The 21,828-nt window shown below is 45.6% G+C and overlaps 1 protein-coding gene across 1 annotated transcript in view; it reads left to right on the top strand.

The window, feature by feature from the left end:
• The first annotated feature begins 1,320 nt into the window (after positions 1–1,320).
• Positions 1,321–21,828, top strand: part of LOC120929449 (glycoprotein-N-acetylgalactosamine 3-beta-galactosyltransferase 1-like) — a 72,497-nt gene continuing 51,989 nt past the window's right edge. Inside the window, exon 1 of the mRNA XM_040340877.1 lies at positions 1,321–2,111. The gene's annotated coding sequence lies outside the window, so the exon portion shown is untranslated. The remainder of the gene's footprint in view (positions 2,112–21,828) is intronic.

Genomic DNA, 21,828 nt, shown 5'->3' with positions numbered 1-21,828 from the left:
TGTTCTCCGTTTTAGGGATGAATCAGGGCAGAATCATTGCCTGAATTCAGCCCTAAAACTGAGGCAAAGACGCACAGTGTTTCTGTGCAGTGCGCTCCGCAGCCGCCCCAGAGACATGTGAACTGGCTCCATAGAGAACCGGTTACATTATCCTGTCATGCGAATTGGATGCAGGGAAAATCTGCATCCAATTTGCATAGGTGTCAACCCAGTCTAATCAAGAAGTGGAAAATGAGGGGTTCTGTTAAAACCAAACCACGGTCTTGTAGACCAACTAAAATTTCAGCCACAACTGCCAGGAAAATAGTTTGGGATGCAAAGAAAAACCCACAAATAACTTCAGGTGAAATACAGGACTCTCTGAGTGTGGCTGTTTCAAGATGCACAATATGGAGGTACTTGAAGAAAGATGGGCTACATGGTCGAGTCACCAGAAGAAAGCCATTAATACGTAAAATGACCTTTCCCTTTTCAATCTGTAATTTTCTGTAAAATACAATGCAATATGGCTACCAGGAGGTGTTCTGTACACGGATGGAGTACAGAACGCCCCCAGATATGTAATTCCCTGCTTGTGTGATTGGCTTACTGATTTTCCCAGAAGTCGTCTCTGATGCCGTGTACAGACAGTCGTTTTTTGTGATTAAAAAAAAAAACGACGTTTTGAATCATGAAATAAAACGACGTTTTTGAAACTTCATTTTCAAAAACGACGTTGCCTACACACCATCGTTTTTTCAAAATGCTCTAGCAAAGCGCGGTTACGTTCAGCACTCTTTTCCATTGAAGCTAGCTTCATAACTTGCTTCTGAGCATGCGCGGGTTTAAAGACGTCGTTTTGAAACGTCGTTTTGCCCACACACTATCATTTTCATTGACACAAAAAACGACGTTTTGAAAAATGACACAAAAAATTCGAGCATGTTCGAATTTTTTTTTGTCGTTTTTCCGAAGACATAAAACAACGTTTTCCCCACACACGGTCATTTTAAATGACGTTTTCAAAAACGACCCTCTGTATGTGGCATAAGATTCAAATCAGATTTTGAGCATCCCCTGCAACAAAAATTTCATTTTTGGTAAGATACTCCCAAAGGGAAATCACATCTAAAGGGATGCAGACCCCTGCAACTTTCCTCATTCGAGCCCTGTGGGTGACTGATAATTATAAAACCACTCAAACCACTCCAATACAGATTCACTTTGACATGGACACAGACAAACAGCTAGTTCTTCAGAATAACAAAAGGTTGGAATCTGCAAACAAAGTTTGTTAAAATCCCTGCAATGTACATTAATCACCTAATTGTTTTTTTTTCCCTCAACAAAAGTGGAGTTACTCCTTAATGGCATGCTCACCAACTAGATTTTACTGAGGAAGAGACTCATGTCTCTTCTGCAATATCATTTTTTTCTGCCTGCCAGCAATTTTCCTCTAGCTGTACACTGAGCTGTGCATGTGTAGCACATCATACAATCTTTCCATGCCTTCATTGCATAAAGCGGAGTTACATCATTCCAGGCTGGCTGATCAATCAATATAACTGAAGATGTTGGACCTACAAGGAGACTGGAAAAATATGTCAGCGGCTGTGACAGAGTGAATGGGAGATTATGGATGTTGCATCACTGGAGGGGGGCGCTGTTTATACTTGAAGGACATGGGAAAAGCCCTCCCACCAAGTTGCAGACTTTAGTTCTGCTCCGAGATGATGAAAAATAAACCCATATTTAAAAAATGTCTTAAAATGATAATTGCCTGGCTGTCTCTGAGTTCAGTACTTGCAGAATATGGACAGTTTAGACTTACATGGATGCATCCTTGTTTGTATTGGAACCCAGAAAGCTAGAGACAAGGTGGTCCAGGCATAGAGGGGCAGATACTTTGTAATGTAATGTTTGTATATGATTTCATGCAAGAAAGGACATTTCAGAACACCTGAGCTCCCATTCTGGGTGTGTCTTCAGTAAGTGACAGCCTGTGCAAGCTCATTCATTGCCATTATCTGCAAAGGTAGACGAGGCTCTAGTCATTATCAACAAATAGATTAACCAAGGGAAAAGGCTTTTCCGTTCTAAAGCTAACATATGCACCTGGCAGTGGTTTGTATGTAAGTACAAGTCTTTTTATCACTAGTTTCACTCTATTAGTATTATTACTATTATATTAATACAAGTATGTGCATTATATGTAGTATTTTGTTATGATTTAATACATACAGAAAGTTCTCTAAATGAGTTTTGATATGTGCAACATTGATTTTGATATGTGCAACAATATACAAAAGAATAGTGTGTGTTTTGTTGTCTATGGCTTTTTACATTTACATTTTATATAGATGTATATAGCAGAAAAATATAACATTTGTGTAATTAATCTCATTCAACTTGGCCAGTTAGTATTTTCTTGCCATTCCATGTATACTGGTTGTATGTCAATTTTCTTTTATATCTGAATTATAAATATATTCATGTGTAGTCCCACAACATTTTGTAATTCATTTTTATTATTGTCTATTTATTCACCTGCTCTTGAGAATCTTCATAATGGATGTACTGTATATAGGAAAAAATCAGAAAGACATTTTAATTCCAATTCTATTAGGAAAACATGTAGTATTTCCATTATCAATTAAAATGTGCTAAGTTTCACAAATTGAATATTTTTCTTTTTTTATTCACTAAAGTTATCGCATCGATCAGTTGATTTTTTTTTTTTTTTTGCATAAAATAATAAGCAGGAGCTGGCACTTGCATGCACATATGTAATTTGTGAGGCTGTCTGTAGGTAAAAGTTGACTCACCAAACAATGTCATGGGTTATCTGCCTAAAATAAGTCTATAAATATCAACGTGTTGCGCTACCATAAATAGGTGTTGCAATGCCTTATCTGTGATTAGGCAAGCAAAAGTTCATCTAATGCCCTGTACACACGATCGGTTCGTCTGATGAAAACGAACCGATGGATTTTTTCATCAGATATCCGATGAAGCTGACTTTCATCAGTCTTGCCTACACACCATCGATTAAAAATCCGATTGTGTCCAACGCGGTGACGTAAAACACAACTACGTGCTGAGAAAAATTAAGTTAATTGCTGCCGAGCATGCGTCGACTTGATTCTGAGCATGGCTGGATTTTTGACTGATGGATCTCCCCACAGACGATCGTTTTTTTCTATCGGTTTTTTAACCATACGAAAGTTTTAAAACAGGTTCTATTTTTTTTCACCGATGAAAAAACTGATGGGGCCCAGACACGATCGGTTCGTCCGATGAAAACGGTCCTTCGGTCCGTTTTCATCAGACGAACCGATCGTGTTTACAGGGCATTAGGAATGCATATATATATTATATAAGCCTATAAATTGCAAAGTCCAAAATCATTTCGGGGGGCGAAACCAATCTAGTTTCGGGAGAGGAACTGCCAGAAAATACGTATTGTTTTGCAGGCAATTTATCGGGAAAATGGCTGGTGTTGGCGCTTCAATCATTATGACACCATGGTTGTTATGGTGTCAGGATGAATGAAGCGCATTATTTCATTGGAATATAAAATAAAATAGTTAAACTCACCATAACGCAGAATCAGTGGGAGCCCTGAGTGTGTCACTTGCCACCAGATGCGGATTGTCACTTGCCACACGTTGCGGATTGTCACTTGCCATGTCACCTGCCACACATTGTGGATTGTCACTTGCCACGTCACCTGCCACACGTTGTGGATTGTCACTTGCCACGTCACCTGCCACACGTTGTGGATTGTCACTTGCCACGTCACCTGCCACACGTTGTGGATTGTCACTTGCCACGTCACCTGCCACACGTTGTGGATTGTCACTTGCCACGTCACCTGCCACACATTGCGGATTGTCAATTGCTGTGTCACTTCCCTTCTACAAGGTGCGGATTGTCACATCACCTGCCATATGTTGCAGATTGTCACTTGCCTGCTGCAAGGGGCAGATTGTCACTTGCCACGTCACCTGCCATACGTTGCAGATTGCCACTTGCTGTGTCACTTGCCCGCTACAGCTACACGGTGCAGATTCTCACCTGTTGTGTTCCAGAGTGAAAGCAGGCAGCAGAGAGATGGTGTAATCTCTCTGCTGCCCGCAGTTGCACAGTGAGGGCAGAGGAGCGGTAATGCAGAGCGGGCGGTGAGAGAAGATGTACGTTTTATCCAATGGTACTTCTTCTGTGAGGCAGTAAGGGTCAGCGGCGCTCACATCACTTCCTTATATACAAACTTGCCTCTTGTAACAGAACATTGTTATTGTTGCTGGAGTAAATGCAGTGAGTCAGTACTGCAGAACAACCAAACACTGTAATAAAAAAAACATGTCGTATATGAAACAGTGAAAATTATATTCTGCAAAATAACAACCTCTTTGTGAGGATACAAATATTAAAATTCATGAATTTCTGCTCAAAGGTCACAGAGCATTGTTAACCACTTAAGACCCGGACCAAAATGCAGCTAAAGGACCTTGCCCCTTTTTGCGATTCGGCACTGCGTCGCTTTAACTGACAATTGCGCGGTCGTGCGACGTGGCTCCCAAACAAAATTGGCATCCTTTTTTCCCCCAAATTTTGCTATAATAAATATCCCCCAAAAATATATAAAAACATTTTTTTTTTACTCAGTTTAGGCCGATACATATTCTTCTACCTATTTTTGGTAAAAGGAAATCGCAATAAGCGTTTATCGGTTGGTTTGCACAAAATTTATAGCGTTTACAAAATAAGGGATAGTTTTATTGCATTTTTATTAATTTTTTTTTTTTACTACTAATGGCGGCGATCAGCGATTTTTTTTTTCGTGACTGTGACATTATGGCGGACACTTCGGACAATTTTGACACATTTTTGGGACCATGGTCATTTTTACAGCAAAAAATGCATTTAAAATGCATTGTTTATTGTGAAAATGACAGTTGCAGTTTGGGAGTTAACCACAAGGGGGCGCTGATGGGGTTATGTGTTCCCTGAAGTGTGTTTACAACTGTAGGGGGGAGTGGCTGTAGGTGTGACATCATCGATTGTGTCCCTCTATAAAAGGGATGACACGATCGATGCAGCCGCCACAGTGAAGAACGGGGAAGCCGTGTTTACACACAGCTCTCCCCGTTCTTCAGCTCCGGGGACCGATCGCGGGTCTCCAGCGGCGATCGGGTCCACTGGTCCCGCGGTCCCGGTCACGGAGCTTCAGACCGGGTCGCGGGAGTGCGCCGCAGGCACGCGCCCGCGACCCACGGCTGGGTACTAGTATAGGACGTACCTGTACGTACATGTGCCCAGCCGTGCCATTCTGCCGACGTATATGTGCAGGAGGCGGTCCTTAAGGGGTTAATAGAGACCAGCGGAGGAGCGATCGGGTGATAGAAAGCCTGAGCAGCATTGATGACAACCCTGAGGACTCAGTCTACACCTTTGGACGCCAGGAGGAACCGGATCTGTGGGAGATATACAGCAAACATCTATCACCACCACAAGCAGAGATCTATACATTAAAGGAGCCACTATCACTACAGGAAGGTAAGCGCTCTGTGAGCCCACTGTTTTGAAGAATTACCTAGAAGTCCACAGAAAGAACATCATCACCACTATTATCATTGTTTATTCATTCACGAAGATTTCTCACTTTATGGGACATTTGTGTTATTTACTTTTTATCCCTTTAGTTTTTTAGCCTAAGGCCCCGTACTCACGACCAAACATGTCTGCTGAAACTGGTCCGCGGACCAGTTTCAGCAGACATGTTTGGCCGCGTGTAGGCCAGAGCGGACCATTTTCGGGCGGATTGGACAGGTTTCCTGTCCCCCCGACATGTACGTTCGTCTGTACAGACCTACCGTACATGTCCGGCCGCCCGCCATCCCTCGCATGCGTCGAATAACTTCGACGCATGCGTGGAAGCATTTTAAAGGCAGGCCGCCCACGTCGCCCATTGTCGCGGCGACATCGCGGACACGCCCCGCGTATTGTTTACGCGCGGACCTCTGTTCGATGGCTGTACACACCATCGAACAGAGGTCCGCGCGTAAACAATAGTCCCCGGGTCCCCGGGCAGACAGTCCCCGGGCAGACATGTCCGATGAAAACGGTCCGCGGACCGGTTTCATCGGACATGTCTGCTCGTGAGTACAAGGCCTAATAGGCTATCCACAGTGTTTATTTACACACTTATTGCGCTTATCACCTCACTATTATCATTCACTTTGGTATTTATTTATTCCTTTATTTATTTACATTTAGATTGAGCAGCAATTTTTCTTTTTATTTTACTATTCACCGTGTTCACTTGGAGGCGCGAGATTCCTTTTACATTTTAAAGACCAGCAGGTGGTCTTCTTAAACCTTTGAAGCTGAAGACAATGAGGACATGAGAAAACAGTATAAAAACACAGTAAAAGCAGGTGTCTTTTTTTTTCTAGGCTTTGCCTGCTTTGAATAAGAAGGAAGGTTGTTCCCGTTTTAGTTTTTTTGAAGAAAAATCTTTCATTTAGAATGTTAACCACTTCAGCCCCAGAAGGTTTTTATCTCCTTAATGACCAGGTCATTTTTTTTGCGATACGGCACTACGTCACTTTAACTTACAATTGTGTGTTTGTGCAAAGCTGTAGACAAACAAAATTGATTTTCCACAAATAGAGCTTTCTTTTGGTGGTATTTGATCATCTCTGCGTTTTTTTTTTTTTTGCGCTATAAAACAAACAAAACGCCTACATTTTGAAAAATATATACATTTTTTTTTACTTTTTGCTATAATACATATCCAAAAAAAATATATATATAGGAAAGCAAATTCTGTCATCAGTTTAGGCTGATATATATTCTTATACTTATTTTTGTTAAAATAAATTGCAATAGGTGTACAAACTATGGGATAGATTTAGAGACTTTTATTTATTTGTTATTGTTTTAACTGGTAATGGCGGCGATCTGCGGTTTTTAGCGGGAATGCAATATTGCGGAGGACAAATCTGACCCCAAATGACACCTTTTGGGGACCAGTGACATTGACCAGTGACATTATTATATTGATCAGTGCTATAAAAATGCAGCAGTACCAGCGTACCAGCATAATGGTATTCAAAACCATCATGAACTGCATGGCAATATTGTTGTAGTCCGAACCTCAACACATGGCAGTCCATATGCCTAAGGATCCACGGCACTCTATTTAAACAACCAAACCAATGTTTTAACGTATTGCAGTTTGCACTGCATATACGATCGATCTGCATATTAAAAATGTACTTATATCAGGATATTAATTTAGTACAGTACATAACAATAGGTATTACCCTAACTGATAACAATTTCATTGTCTAATAAGTACACATATGCATTATCAACTAATAACTTTCCATTCATTAAAAAACAATATATATACACACACACTAAAATTGATTATTGTACATAATCATATATAAATTATAAAAGAGGGGATGATAATTGTAAAAATCACGATTTTTATTTGGTGGACATTCAGCTATTGTTTATAAAACTAATAATATCACAATCAACATTTAACCCCAGTGGTTTATGGGATCTTAATTCATATATCCAGCGAGTCTCTCGTCTGGATACATATCAAACTATATTACTGCCCCTCCAATGGGGTATACCAACTTTATTACTTATCGCCTTCACTTGGAATGGATCTTTATTGTGTTTTAAAGCAAACTGTCTGGATAGGTTGTGCTTAGAGAAACCCTTTTTAATATTTGCCAAGTGTTCACCCACTCTATAATGCAATGCTCTTTTAGTCCTCCCCATATATTGTTTGCCACAACTACATTGTAGTAGATATACTACTGTATGTTCTCTGTATTACATGATATGGTATTAGATGATGTAAAATAAGCCTAGTTTCCGATTAGAGCTAAGGTTCTACAAGCTGTCTGTTAAGTGCAGAAAATGAAACAGAGAATGGGTAGAGACAAAATAATGATTCAGAGAAAAAATTACATTTCACTCAACTTAAAGGAGTTGTAAAGGCATTAAAATCTATGGATTAAGATGAAAACCTTTTGTGTGCAGCAGCTTCCCCAGCACCCCCTAATTACTTACCTGAGCCTCATCTCTGTCCAGCGATGCCCACAAGTGTTTTAGCTGTCCGGGAACTCTCCTTCTGATTGGCTGAGACACAGCAGCAGCGCCATTGGCTCCCATGACTGTCAATGAAAGTCGGTAAGCCAATTGGGGGAGAGAGGGGGCGGGGCCGGTTCGGGGCTCCGTGTTTGAATGGGCACACAGAGCTGTGACTCGGCTCTGGTGCCCCCACAGCAAGGAGCTTGACAGGAGGGAGGGGCCAGGAGCAGCAAAGCCAATCAGGGGAGAGAGGGGGCAGGGCTGGGTTGGGTTCTGTGTCTGAATGGACACAAGGAGGAAGAGGCCAGGAGCAGAGAAGAGGGACCCGAGAAGAGGAGGATCCGGGCTGCTCTGTGCAAAACCAACTGCACAGAGGAGGTACATATAACTTGTTTGTTACAATCACTTTATTACTGCTAATTGGCCTTGACCAATCAAAAAAAAGCATTGTGACAGAATTTCTGTGGCAATTTCAAGCCATTCTGCATTCTTTTTTCTGCAGTCTTTGTAGTTTGCATTTGAAGAATCATACAGAGCTGATCTTTCATGAACCAACCTAATTTGTTTCTTATTAGAAAGCACCACTCTTTGTTTTGGGAGCCTTGCTGCTGTCTTCTTCACACATCACTGGCTGATGACCATGTCACATGTAGCTACATGTGGATGTGTAGAGGTTAGGGGTTAGGGGGCTGTCTATGTCACAGGGAGGAACAGTGATGGTCAGCCTGTGCAGGGATTAGATTTTCAAGCCATGTTATGAACAAAAGTTTAACTTGCAAATGGTTAATATTTAACTTCTTTAACTACTTGCCGTCGCCGCACCGTCATAATACGTCCACAAGGTGGCTCTCCTAGGCGAGATCACGTATTATGACGTCCTACCCTTTAGCCGCCACTAGGGGCGCACGCGCGCCGCCGGAGGCGCGCGCACGCGCCCCCCGCTCGCCCCCGACTCCCGTGCGTGTGCCCGGCGGGCGCGATCGCCGCCGGGCACACGCGATCGCTCGGTACAGAGCGGGGAACGGGAGCTGTGTGTGTAAACACACAGCTCTCGTTCCTGTCAGCAGGGGAAATGCTTTTCTTCGGTTCATACACTGTATGAACCGAGGATCAGTGTTTCCCCTAGTGAGGCCACCCCCCCCCCCCACAGTAAGAACACACCCAGGCATACTTAACCCCTTCCCCGCCCCCTAGTGTTAACCCCTTCACTGCCAGTGGCATTTTTATAGTAATCTAATGCATTTTTATAGCACTGATCGCTATAAAAATGCCAATGGTCCCAAAAATGTGTCAAAAATGTCCGAAGTGTCCGCCATAATGTCGCAATACCAAAAAAAAAATCGCTGATCGCCGCCATTACTAGTAAAAAAAATATTAATAAAAATGCCATAAAAATACCCCCTATTTTGTAAACGCTATAACTTTTGCGCAAACCAATCAATAAACGCTTATTGCGATTTTTTTTTACGAAAAATATGTAGAAGAATACGTATCGGCCTAAACTGAGGAAAAAAAATGTTTTTTTATATATTTTTGGGGGATATTTATTACAGCAAAAAGTAAAAAATATTCATTTTTTTCAAAATTGTCGTTCTATTTTTGTTTATAGCGCAAAAAATAAAAACCGCAGAGGTGATCAAATACCACCAAAAGAAAGCTCTATTTGTGGGAAAAAAAGGACGCCAATTTTGTTTGGGAGCCACGTCGCACGACCGCGCAATTGTCTGTTAAAGCGACGCAGTCCCGAATCGCAAAAAGTACTCTGGTCTTTGGGCAGCAATATGGTCCGGGGGGTAAGTGGTTAAGGCTCAAGTAGTGCTGCTATAGATACAGGTGCCTATTTGCATCATGATTTACATAGTTAATACATATAGTTTACGGCAGTGAAATCGTGCTGAAGTCCTGAAAAAAAGATGCATGAACTACTTTTCAAATCGCACTACTTGAAATTGTATCTATTAGGTCACTGCCATAGAAAAACATTAGATGCTACTTCCCTGTGACCAGGGGCAAAATGCTTGCTATAGTTGAATAACTAAATAATTACTGTATTTATTGGCGTATAACACTCACTTTTTTTACCCTGAAAATAGAGGGTAAACTGTGCCTGCGTGTTATACGCAGGGGGCTGTGGAAAGTTTTTTTTCCCTGAAAATTCCCTCTTGTAGTTGGGGTGCGTGTTATTCGTCTGCGCGTGTTATACGCCGATAAATACGGTACTTACCTGAGTTCTGTATTGATCCAGTGCTGGGATCATCTGCAGGTCTTGTCTCTCCACTCTCTAATGCCGAGTTTACATATGTGCGAACTGGATGCGATTTCCCCACATCCAAATTACATGACATGCAAGTGTGACCGGCTTTCAATGGAGGGGGCAGCCGCGGTCTGCATTCCAAAAGGGTACTGTGCATGTTTGGGTCTGGTTTAGGTGCGAATTCAGGCAAAAATTTGAAACCTGATTTGCACCTGAACCAGTGAACAGGAACGTATACCTCATGCTGGGAACCATGGCCACACGTATGTGAACCCGGCCTCATAGGCTGGAATGTGCAGCTGTGCTCAGACTACAGACATTAAAGTGTTTACATATTCTAAATAGGGATGAGCTCCGCGTTCGATTCGAACGTATGTTCGACTCGAACATCGGTCGTTCGATCGTTCGTCGAAACTCGAACAAAACGGGTCGTTCGCGCCAAATTCGAGTGACGCAAAACGTCCCATAATTCACTGGGGCGTTGAGCGCTGATGATTGGCCAAGCATGCTGTATGTCCCGCATGCTTGGCCAATCACAGCGCTCAAAAAACGAAGAGCCATAATTGGCCAAAGCCAGGGTGGCTTTGGCCAATTATGGCTCAGGGGGATTAGTACACGCCCCCCACTATAAAAGGCAGCCTGCACGGCTGCCTAGTGTAGTGTGTTGGCGGTTCTAGAGAAGATCAGTCAGTCAGACAGAGAGAGATAGAGAGATAGAGACACAGTGTCTTAACTAGATAGATAGATAGATAGATAGATAGATAGATAGATAGATAGATAGATAGATAGATAGATAGATAGATAGAGTAGGAAGTGTAGTCAGTATAGTTAAAAGTACAGTTTGTAGAGAATATATTCACATCCTTAGGCGTTGTCAATATATTTATAAACTGTACAGCTCAGCTAGTTTATCTATCAGGCAGGAGATTGTTCTACATGCAGCGCTCTAACGTGTTGTATTGCCTGCATTAGGGATTTACTTTAAATATAATTATTCTGTGTTATTTAACGTGTGCTAGTTAATTGCACACACAGAAGCATTACCTGTTACTGCACGTGTGCAATTTATTTGCACAGAAGCGCAGTCGCTGTTAATGCAACTGGGCTATTGAATTGCACAGAAACGCAGTCGCTATTACTGCGTGCGTGCTGTTTAATAGCAACTAAAGGCAGTTGGTGTCACTGCGTGCGTGCTGTTAAATCGCATTTGACCGCAGTCGCTATTACTGCGTGCGTGCTGTTTAATAGCAACTAAAGGCAGTTGGTGTCACTGCGTGCGTGCTGTTAAATCGCATTTGACCGCAGTCGCTATTACTGCGTGCGTGCTGTTTAATAGCAACTAAAGGCAGTTGGTGTCACTGCGTGCGTGCTGTTAAATCGCATTTGACCGCAGTCGCTATTACTGCGTGCGTGCTGTTTAATAGCAACTAAAGGCAGTTGGTGTCACTGCGTGCGTGCTGTTAAATCGCATTTGACCGCAGTCGCTATTACTGCGTGCGTGCTGTTTAATAGCAACTAAAGGCAGTTGGTGTCACTGCGTGCGTGCTGTTAAATCGCATTTGACCGCAGTCGCTATTACTGCGTGCGTGCTGTTTAATAGCAACTAAAGGCAGTTGGTGTCACTGCGTGCGTGCTGTTAAATCGCATTTGACCGCAGTCGCTATTACTGCGTGCGTGCTGTTTAATAGCAACTAAAGGCAGTTGGTGTCACTGCGTGCGTGCTGTTAAATCGCATTTGACCGCAGTCGCTATTACTGCGTGCGTGCTGTTTAATAGCAACTAAAGGCAGTTGGTGTCACTGCGTGCATGCTGTTAAATCGCATTTGACCGCAGTCGCTATTACTGCGTGCGTGCTGTTTAATAGCAACTAAAGGCAGTTGGTGTCACTGCGTGCGTGCTGTTAAATCGCATTTGACCGCAGTCGCTATTACTGCGTGCGTTCTGTTTAATAGCAACTAAAGGCAGTTGGTGTCACTGCGTGCGTGCTGTTAAATCGCATTTGACCGCAGTCGCTATTACTGCGTGCGTGCTGTTTAATAGCAACTAAAGGCAGTTGGTGTCACTGCGTGCGTGCTGTTAAATCGCATTTGACCGCAGTCGCTATTACTGCGTGCGTGCTGTTTAATAGCAACTAAAGGCAGTTGGTGTCACTGCGTGCGTGCTGTTAAATCGCATTTGACCGCAGTCGCTATTACTGCGTGCGTGCTGTTTAATAGCAACTAAAGGCAGTTGGTGTCACTGCGTGCGTGCTGTTAAATCGCATTTGACCGCAGTCGCTATTACTGCGTGCATGCTGTTTAATAGCAACTAAAGGCAGTTGGTGTCACTGCGTGCGTGCTGTTAAATCGCATTTGACCGCAGTCGCTATTACTGCGTGCGTGCTGTTTAATAGCAACTAAAGGCAGTTGGTGTCACTGCGTGCGTGCTGTTAAATCGCATTTGACCACAGTCGCTATTACTGCGTGCGTGCTGTTTAATAGCAACTAAAGGCAGTTGGTGTCACTGCGTGCGTGCTGTTAAATCGCATTTGACCGCAGTCGCTATTACTGCGTGCGTGCTGTTTAATAGCAACTAAAGGCAGTTGGTGTCACTGCGTGCGTGCTGTTAAATCGCATTTGACCACAGTCGCTATTACTGCGTGCGTGCTGTTTAATAGCAACTAAAGGCAGTTGGTGTCACTGCGTGCGTGCTGTTAAATCGCATTTGACCGCAGTCGCTATTACTGCGTGCGTGCTGTTTAATAGCAACTAAAGGCAGTTGGTGTCACTGCGTGCGTGCTGTTAAATCGCATTTGACCGCAGTCGCTATTACTGCGTGCGTGCTGTTTAATAGCAACTAAAGGCAGTTGGTGTCACTGCGTGCGTGCTGTTAAATCGCATTTGACCGCAGTCGCTATTACTGCGTGCGTGCTGTTTAATAGCAACTAAAGGCAGTTGGTGTCACTGCGTGCGTGCTGTTAAATCGCATTTGACCGCAGTCGCTATTACTGCGTGCGTGCTGTTTAATAGCAACTAAAGGCAGTTGGTGTCACTGCGTGCGTGCTGTTAAATCGCATTTGACCGCAGTCGCTATTACTGCGTGCGTGCTGTTTAATAGCAACTAAAGGCAGTTGGTGTCACTGCGTGCGTGCTGTTAAATCGCATTTGACCGCAGTCGCTATTACTGCGTGCGTGCTGTTTAATAGCAACTAAAGGCAGTTGGTGTCACTGCGTGCGTGCTGTTAAATCGCATTTGACCGCAGTCGCTATTACTGCGTGCGTGCTGTTTAATAGCAACTAAAGGCAGTTGGTGTCACTGCGTGCGTGCTGTTAAATCGCATTTGACCGCAGTCGCTATTACTGCGTGCGTTCTGTTTAATAGCAACTAAAGGCAGTTGGTGTCACTGCGTGCGTGCTGTTAAATCGCATTTGACCGCAGTCGCTATTACTGCGTGCATGCTGTTTAATAGCAACTAAAGGCAGTTGGTGTCACTGCGTGCGTGCTGTTAAATCGCATTTGACCGCAGTCGCTATTACTGCGTGCGTGCTGTTTAATAGCAACTAAAGGCAGTTGGTGTCACTGCGTGCGTGCTGTTAAATCACATTTGACCGCAGTCGCTATTACTGCGTGTGTGCTGTTTAATAGCAACTAAAGGCAGTTGGTGTCACTGCGTGCGTGCTGTTAAATCGCATTTGACCGCAGTCGCTATTACTGCGTGCGTGCTGTTTAATAGCAACTAAAGGCAGTTGGTGTCACTGCGTGCGTGCTGTTAAATCGCATTTGACCGCAGTCGCTATTACTGCGTGCGTGCTGTTTAATAGCAACTAAAGGCAGTTGGTGTCATCTGCAGGTCTTGTCTCTCCACTCTCTAATGCCGAGTTTACATATGTGCGAACTGGATGCGATTTCCCCACATCCAAATTACATGACATGCAAGTGTGACCGGCTTTCAATGGAGGGGGCAGCCGCGGTCTGCATTCCAAAAGGGTACTGTGCATGTTTGGGTCTGGTTTAGGTGCGAATTCAGGCAAAAATTTGAAACCTGATTTGCACCTGAACCAGTGAACAGGAACGTATACCTCATGCTGGGAACCATAGCCACACGTATGTGAACCCGGCCTCATAGGCTGGAATGTGCAGCTGTGCTCAGACTACAGACATTAAAGTGTTTACATATTCTAAATAGGGATGAGCTCCGCGTTCGATTCGAACGTATGTTCGACTCGAACATCGGTCGTTCGATCGTTCGTCGAAACTCGAACAAAACGGGTCGTTCGCGCCAAATTCGAGTGACGCAAAACGTCCCATAATTCACTGGGGCGTTGAGCGCTGATGATTGGCCAAGCATGCTGTATGTCCCGCATGCTTGGCCAATCACAGCGCTCAAAAAACGAAGAGCCATAATTGGCCAAAGCCAGGGTGGCTTTGGCCAATTATGGCTCAGGGGGATTAGTACACGCCCCCCACTATAAAAGGCAGCCTGCACGGCTGCCTAGTGTAGTGTGTTGGCGGTTCTAGAGAAGATCAGTCAGTCAGACAGAGAGAGATAGAGAGATAGAGACACAGTGTCTTAACTAGATAGATAGATAGATAGATAGATAGATAGATAGATAGATAGATAGATAGATAGATAGATAGATAGATAGATAGAAAGATAGATAGAGTAGGAAGTGTAGTCAGTATAGTTAAAAGTACAGTTTGTAGAGAATATATTCACATCCTTAGGCGTTGTCAATATATTTATAAACTGTACAGCTCAGCTAGTTTATCTATCAGGCAGGAGATTGTTCTCCTGCTAAATCACATTTGACCGCAGTCGCTATTACTGCGTGCGTGCTGTTTAAAGCGGTCCTCCACCCTAAAGTGGAGTCCCGCTGATCGGAACCCTCCCCCCCTCCGGTGTCACATTTGACACCTTTCAGGGGGGAGGGGGGTGCAGACACCTGTCTAAAGACAGGTATTTGCACCCACTTCCGGCCACACGATACGGGCGAAAGACGGGCATTCCGTCACATCCCGTCTGTCGCCCGTTGTGTGCTGGGAACACTCGGCTCCCAGCACACAGCGTGTGAGCCAATCGGCGGGCGCAGCGCGACTCGCGCATGCGCCGTAGGGAACCGGGCAGTGAAGCCGCAGCGCTTCACTTCCTGGTTCCCTCACCGTGGATGGCGGGGGGAGCAGCAGAGTGACGAGCGATCGCTCGTGCTCTGCTGCGATCGGCGCTGGACTCCAGGACAGGTAAGTGTCCTAATATTAAAAGTCAGCAGCTGCAGTATTTGTAGCTGCTGACTTTTAATATTTTGTTCCCATGGCACATCCGCTTTAATAGCAACTAAAGGCAGTTGGTGTCACTGCGTGCGTGCTGTTAAATCGCATTTGACCGCAGTCGCTATTACTGCGTGCGTGCTGTTTAATAGCAACTAAAGGCAGTTGGTGTCACTGCGGCTATTTTGTTACTTTACACTTGAGCCAAGTCGCTCTTACTGTGTGGTTGCTGTTTAATACCATCTGAAAGCAGTTGGTGTGACAGCGACTATTTTGTTACTTTACACTTGAACCAAGTCGCTCTTACTGTGTGATTGCTGTTTAATACCATCTGAACGCAGTCGGTGTGACAGCGACTATTTTGTTACTTTACACTTGAGCCAAGTCGCTCTTACTGTGTGGTTGCTGTTTAATACCATCTGAACGCAGTTGGTGTGACAGCGACTATTTTGTTACATAACACCTGAACGCATAACTATGGCTGGAAGGACAAAGAGAGGCAGAGAGTCACGAGGGCAAGCAGGCTCTGCATCTAGAGGTAACGCTGGTGATGGATGTGGTGCATCCTCTTCAGCACGTGGCCGTGGCCGCTCGTCCTTCTTTTCGGGAGCTGGCCGTGTTGAGCCTCAACATGCTGAGAAATTAGTTGAGTGGATGACCAAGCCGTCCTCATCCTCCTCATCCTCTCTCACACAGACTGATTATAGTTTGTCTGGCAAAGCAGCTGCCAAGGCGTCCTCTACCCTCTGCACAATGGGATCACACAATCCTTCCCTAGTCCCACCGTGTCCTCCTGAGGAGTCCCCCGAACTGTTTCAACACAGTGTTGGGTACATGCTAGCTGAAGATGCACAGCGTTTTGAAGACTCCGATGACGGAACACTGATAGAGGAAGGCATTGATGTGAGCCCAGGGAGAGGGGGTGGCCGAGAGGGACAACAATCTGGGAGTGATGTTCCCCCAGCTGGAGCATACTGCCAGGTTGTCGCCAGTGATGATGAGGAGGGAGGGGATGATGAGGTCATTGACTCTACCTGGGTGCCTGGTAGGAGAGAGGAGGAGGAGGAAGAGGACGAGGCACAGGCACATCTTCAAAGAGGCAGGAAGCCCTCCAGGGGTCAGCTTAAGGGCAGTACACCAACTGCATTACGTGGCGCTGCTGTGTCTCAACGGTACAGCAAAAGTTCTTTGGTGTGGGCCTTTTTTGAAACCTGTCCATCAGATGCTACCTTTGCTGTTTGCAACATATGTCTCAAGCGTATCTCGCGTGGCCAAAACATCACCCGCTTGGGCACCACATGCTTGTCCAGACATATGTCGACCTGCCATGCAGCTCGTTGGCAGGCATACCAGAAAGACCCACACCAAAGACCAAAGCGGTCCTCCCCTTGCCCTTCTGTGACCTCAAACCCCACTAGACCCCTAGTCCTCTCTGCAGCCTGCACCGAAGGTGTAGAAATAGGTGTGTCACAACGTAGTAGTGGTAGTACATCCGGCCAATCTACTGATATTACCAGACAAATTTCCCTGCCCCAGCTGCTGCAGCGCCGAAAGAAGTACGCTCCCAGCCATCCACATGCCCAGCGGTTGAATGCTAGCTTAGCAAAATTGCTAGCACTTCAACTGCTACCTTTTCAGTTGGTAGATTCTGCCCCCTTCCGTGAGTTTGTGGAATGTGCAGTACCTCAGTGGCAAGTACCCAAACGCCACTTTTTTTCACGGAAGGCGATTCCGGCTCTCTACCGGCATGTGGAAGGCAATGTCCATACCTCGCTGGACAGGGCGGTCAGTGGTAAGGTGCATCTTACCGCTGACTCATGGTCCAGCAGGCATGGACAGGGACGTTACCTGTCTTTTACGGCCCATTGGGTGACTCTGCTGGCAGCTGGGAAGGACGCAGGTCAAGGCACAGTAGTTTTGGAGGTTGTTCCACCACCACGCCTCCAAAACACTACAACTGCTTGTGACACACCTCTCTCCTCCACCCCCTCCTCTTCTTCTTCCTCTGTGGCCTCTTCCTGTGGTGATGTTGGCTCAGAACCAGCCGTGCTCCGTAGGCGTACGACGGGCTACGCAGGAATGCAGGCCAAGAGATGCCATGCGGTCCTAGAGCTGGTGTGCTTGGGAGACAGGAGCCACACTGGGGAAGAGGTTCTTTCAGCTCTGCAGGGGCAGGCTCAGAGGTGGTTGACGCCACGCCAGCTGAAGCCTGGAATGGTGGTCAGCGATAATGGCACCAACCTCCTCTCTGCCCTGCGACGTGGAAAACTCACCCATGTGCCCTGTTTTGCGCATGTTCTCAATTTGGTGGTGCAGCGGTTCTTGGGCAGGTACCCTGGCTTACAGGATGTCCTGAGGCAGGCCAGGAAAGTCTGTGTGCATTTCCGGAGGTCATATAATGCCACTGCTCGGCTGACAGACCTCCAGAGGGAATACAACCTGCCCAAGAACCGCCTAATCTGTGACATGCCCACCAGATGGAACTCTACGTTGGCCATGCTGCAGCGGCTGCACACGCAGCAGAGGGCCATCAATGAGTACCTGTGCCAATATGGCAGCAGAACTGGCTCAGGGGAGCTTGGGTTTTTTTCACCACGCCAGTGGGCCTTGATCAGGGATACATGCACTGTCCTGTCACCATTTGAGGAGGCCACGAGGATGGTGAGCAGTGACAGTGCATGCATCAGTGAGACTGTCCCGCTTATTCACATGTTGGAGCACACCCTACGTGGAATAATGGACAGGGCCCTTGAGGCAGAACAGAGGGAGGAAGAGGAGGACTTCCTTACCTCTCAAGGCCCCCTTTATCCAGACACTGTTCCTGCTTGCCCACCTGGAACACAGGAAGAGGAGGAGGAGGATGAGGAAGAGGAGGAGGAGGAGGAGGAGGAGGATTGTATCAGCAGCATGGAGGTGGAGCCTAGCACTCAGCATCAACAGCAGCAGTCTTCAAGGGATCATTTACAGTCCCAAGGAACACGTGGACTTTTACGTGGCTGGGATGAGGTGGCTGAGGATCCTGTCGTCCTCAGTGACCCAGAGGACTGTGCCCCGAATGCCTCTGCAAACCTACGCTGCATGGCCTCCCTGATTCTGCAAAGCCTGCGTAAGGATCCTCGTGTACGTGCTATCAAGGAGAGGGATCATTACTGGCTGGCAACTCTCCTTGATCCACGCTACAAGAGTAAGGTAACGGATCTTATGTTGCCATCGCAGAGGGAGCAGAAAATGAAACTACTGCGGGAGGCCTTGCAGAAGGGTCTGTGCAATGCGTTCCCAGAACCGGGGGGATTACCAAAACCTGGCCCTGGACAACGTCTTGCTGAGGCTTCGGTGAGTCAGAGAAGGAGCGGTGGAGAAGGTGGCCGTCTGAGCGATGCGTTCAGACAATTTTTTTGTCCGCAGCCCCAATGTCTGACCGGTTCCAGCAACCATCGCCAGCGTCTGGTTTACATGGTCCGGGAATACCTAGCGGCAAGATCCGACTTGGACACCTTCCCCACGAAAAATCCTCTGGCTTACTGGGTCTTGAGGATGGATCACTGGCCAGAGCTTGCACAGTACGCAATTGAGCTACTGGCTTGCCCTGCATCCAGTGTTCTTTCAGAACGTACATTCAGTGCTGCTGGAGGCTTTGTGACCGATCACAGGGTACGCCTCTCCACCGACTCTGTTGATCGACTGACCTTCATCAAAATGAATCAGGCTTGGATCAACACCGGCTACCAAGCACCTGATGCTGATGTTACTGAATAAGAATTTTGTGTTGAAATATCAGATCCCTTTGAGACTGCTGATGCTGAGTGACTGTCCTGTTGTGCTGCTGATGGAATATCCTTCTCCTCCTCACTTTTCATGCTGTTAGCTAGTAAGAAATTTTGTTTTTCTGTGCTCCGCCACCAGTGCCTAAGGCCTAATTTTTCTGCCCCTGTTTAACAGGGGCGCCTAATAACAATTTTTGATGCAATACTTTGCACGTGGCCTAAGGCCTAATTTTTGTGCCCCTGTGTAACGGGCGTCTAATAACAATTTTTGATGCAATACTTTGCATGTGGCCTAAGGCACAATTTTTGTGCCCCTGTGTAACAGGGGCGTCTAATAACAATTTTTGATGCAATACTTTGCACGTGGCTCCTTGTTGCGCTCCAATTACAGATATTGGGAGGGGTTGCAGTGTTATGTTGCGCCTAATATCAATTTTGGATGCAATACTTTGCACGTGGCCTAAGGCCTAAGGCCTAATTTTTCTGCCCCTGTGTAACAGGGGTGTCTAATAACAATTTTTGATGCAATACTTTGCATGTGGCCTAAGGCCTAAGGCACAATTTTTGTGCCCCTGTGTAACAGGGGCGTCTAATAACAATTTTTGATGCAATACTTTGCACGTGGCCTAAGGCACAATTTTTGTGCCCCTGTGTAACAGGGGCGCCTAATAACAATTTTTGATGCAATACTTTGCACGTGGCTCCTTGTTGCGCTCCAATTACAGATATTGGGACGGGTTGCAGTGTTATGTTGCGCCTACGGACACATTTTTATGCCCCTGTGTAACAAGGGCGCCTAATAACAATTTTTGATGCAATAATTTGCACGTGGCTCCTTGTTGCGCTTCAATTACAGATATTGGGAGGGGTTGCAGTGTTATGTTGCGCCTACGGACACATTTTTATGCCCCTGTGTAACAAGGGCGCCTAATAACAATTTTTGATGCAATACTTTGCACGTGGCTCCTTGTTGCGCTCCAATTACAGATATTGGGAGGGGTTGCAGTGTTATGTTGCGCCTACGGACACATTTTTATGCCCCTGTGTAACAAGGGCGCCTAATAACAATTTTTGATGCAATAATTTGCACGTGGCTCCTTGTTGCGCTCCAATTACAGATATTGGGAGGGGTTGCAGTGTTATGTTGCGCCTACGGACACATTTTTATGCCCCTGTGTAACAAGGGCGCCTAATAACAATTTTTGATGCAATACTTTGCACGTGGCTCCTTGTTGCGCTCCAATTACAGATATTGGGAGGGGTTGCAGTGTTATGTTGCGCCTACGGACACATTTTTATGCCCCTGTGTAACAAGGGCGCCTAATAACAATTTTTGATGCAATACTTTGCACGTGGCTCCTTGTTGCGCTCCAATTACAGATATTGGGAGGGGTTGCAGTGTTATGTTGCGCCTACGGACACATTTTTATGCCCCTGTGTAACAAGGGCGCCTAATAACAATTTTTGATGCAATACTTTGCACGTGGCTCCTTGTTGCGCTCCAATTACAGATATTGGCAGGGGTTGCAGTGTTATGTTGCGCCTACGGACACATTTTTATGCCCCTTTGTAACAAGGGCGCCTAATAACAATTTTTGATGCAATACTTTGCACATGGCTCTTTGTTGCGCTACAATTACAGTATGTTTGAGGGGTGCCCTTTTTTCTACAATTTTGCTTTCCCAAAAAGATAATGCCACCCCCCCCACCACCCCTAAAATAATCGAGATATTGTTCCCAGACAGCACGTGCGCAACCAGTATTAAATTACTTTGTTCTTATAATAATTTAATGTTGTGCAGGGACATTTCTAAACATGTGCCACTACTAGAGACACACAGCAGGTGTGATATTTGAAGGAATTTTTCATTTTTTTTTTTTCACTTTAAACATCATTAAAATCGCTGCTCCGCAAAAACGTCCGTTTTTAAAATATTTTTTTCGATTGATACATGTTCCCTGGGGCAAGACCCGGGTTCTGAAAGACGTTTACCAACATTAAATTGAATATTGGTCTTTAAAATGATCGTTTTTGAATTCGAACGTTCGAGTCCCATAGACTTCAATGGGGTTCTAAATGTTCGCGCGAACCCGCGGTCTGTTCGAACGTTCTGATGCGAACCGAACCCGGGTATGTTCGGCTCATCCCTAATTCTAAACAAGCTGTGAAATTATGTCCTTCACCATCTAACCAAAATACTTACTTGAGTCCTGTATGGATCCAGCGCTGTGATTGTCTGCAGGTCTTCTGTCTTTGCTCTCTCACGGGCTGGGCTGAGGGCAGCGGGAGCCATTACTGAGAAGGGACTAGGGGGGGGGCGCTGTATGTGCCAATGGACGCCAACAGCCTGGCTCAGAGCCGAGCCCACATGTGTGGCACCATAGGAAGTGGCCTCCTATGGTGGCACACAGAGAAGAGGAGGTTTGGGGCTGCTCTGTGCATTATCATTGCCCAGAGCAGGTAAA

The sequence above is a fragment of the Rana temporaria genome, chromosome 2 (genome assembly GCF_905171775.1).
Source record: "Rana temporaria chromosome 2, aRanTem1.1, whole genome shotgun sequence".
Taxonomy (NCBI): domain Eukaryota; kingdom Metazoa; phylum Chordata; class Amphibia; order Anura; family Ranidae; genus Rana; species Rana temporaria.
This window is presented reverse-complemented; position numbering and strand designations above follow the sequence as displayed.